A 2,293-nucleotide genomic window follows, 5' to 3' on the forward strand; every position below is an offset into this window, starting at 1 on the left:
ATGCACGAACGAGAGACGAATACTATGCCATTTTACATCTCTTGAATGAGCTGCTTCACCGTAAAGCTGAAGAAGCACTGTTGTATGGGGAACACAAATTCTTTAGGTACGGCAATAAAGCAGGTCGCCTTTTAGCTACCTTAACTAGGGCGGCCAGGGGGAATATTATAGCAAAATTAAGAGACAGGCAAGGTCAACCTATACAGAAGGGGGCGGATGTGTGTGCGGAGTTTCGCGACTTTTATATGAAATTGTACACTGATGATAGAACAGGCGGTAGTGACAGGAAGCTACCTTCTTTAAGGATTTGCTCATCCCCCGGATTACTCAGGAGCAGCTGGCTCAGCTGAATCAGCCCATACAGTTACTGTAAATTATTACTATCATAAAAATGAGTAAAAGGGGGAAGCACCAGGCCCAGATGGCTTCTGTGCAGAGTATTATAAAAGCTTACTCTACCAAATAGCACCGGACCTCCTGAAATTTTTTGAAACAGCTCAGCAGAGGGGGTCTTTCCGGAAGATTTTACTAAAGCGTACATTACAGTTCTGGAGAAACCTGGTAAAGACCTGGCGTCCACTGCTTCCTACAGGCCCATCTCTCTCCTAAATTATGAGGCCAAAATATTTGCGAAAATAATGGCGGATAGGCTGGGCCAGGTGTTTCCATCTATCATTGCAAAAACACAGGTTGGCTTTGTAAAAGGACGATCAGTGAGTTCAAATTTAACGAAGTTACTGATCGCTTTAGAGGAGTGTGCTGCAAGGGACACACCAGTACTGGTAGTAGGATTTGACTCGGAAAAGGCATTCGATAGAGTGTTATGGGCCTATCTCTTCTCAGTGCTGGATAGATATGGAATCCAGGGGGACATAGTGCACAATATTAGAATGTTATATACCAACACAAAATCGGCAATTGTGGCGAATGGACATGACTCACAAGACTTCTACTTACATAGAGGAACTCGTCAAGGGTGCCCATTGTCGCCTCTGTTGTATATACTTACCATCGATCCTCTATTAAGAAAATAGAATTGGATGGGCAGATAGTGGGATATAGGGGACGTGCATTGGAATTTAAAGTGTCGGCATTTGCTGACGATGTTCTGGTCTTTTTGACCTCACCACAATGCTTGCTAGGGTATGTATTAGCTCATCAGGAACTGTTTGGGAGCTTCGCTGGCCTAAAGATAAATGTAGAAAAATCAGAGGCCATGGATATAGGACCTGGGGTGAAAGACCAATGGGACGGAGTATTCCCTCTACGATGGGTTGGGGCGACGATGAGATATTTAGGAATACACTGACAAGATCGGTGGATCAGCTTAAGGGGCGAATATAGGTGCACTCATCAAACACATGGAACACCGCCTAGGGGTATGGACCAAGCTACCTTTGTCACTGATGGGCAAAATAAATTTAGTGAAGATGCTTGAGTTACCACGTTGGTTATATGTCTTGCAAAACATACCCATCTGGTTGACAAAAAAGGATTTGCAGCATATACATCGGATTTTGAATGGGTATATATGGGGGGGGGGGGGGGGGAAGGAGAGCAAGAGTGTCTCTGAGATCGTTGATGTATCCATATCTACAGGGCGGGCTGGCATGTCCCAATTGGAGGGACTATAATCTGGCGTGTTTATTGCGGCATATGCAGGACTGGTTTCAAGGCACGACGTATACTCCCGTGTGGCTTCATTAGAGATTGGCTAGCCCCTTTCTACCCAGAAAATCTGTTACATATTTGCCCAGATGAAGTCCCGAGTCATGTTAAAAAAAGCATTCTCATTCAATCTTGTCGGCGGGCATGGGCATATCTCTGCAGAACTAGGTTGCAAATTGGAGGGACTGTTTCTCCCTTGTCACCATAAGGGGTAACCCTCAATTTGAGAGGAGGAAGGACCAGTATTATTTTCTATAATTGGGAACAAAAGGGTCTTATTAAAACAAACCAGTTTTGGGATGACACTCAGGAGAATGTGAACAGGTTCCAAGCCCTGCGAGAAAACTATGCCTTAGATTCTAAGGACTTTTATGCATATCTGCAGGTGAGACACTATCTTAATACTAAGTTTAAAGCGGACAGTAGTTTGGGGCTACAACTTCAAAAACTGAGGGGGTTCTTTACCCAGCTGGGGAAGAGGAAAAACTCATGCTCGGTTTTCTCTCGAACTCTGAGGGAGATTCCATCTCAGACACTCTTGCTTGAGATACGAGGTAAATGGGAATATCATGCGGGGATAAGTTTAACTGTGCAGCATATAGCTCAGATTCTGCAAGACATTGTA

The sequence above is a fragment of the Rhinatrema bivittatum genome, chromosome 9, assembly GCF_901001135.1.
Source record: "Rhinatrema bivittatum chromosome 9, aRhiBiv1.1, whole genome shotgun sequence".
Lineage (NCBI taxonomy): Eukaryota > Metazoa > Chordata > Amphibia > Gymnophiona > Rhinatrematidae > Rhinatrema > Rhinatrema bivittatum.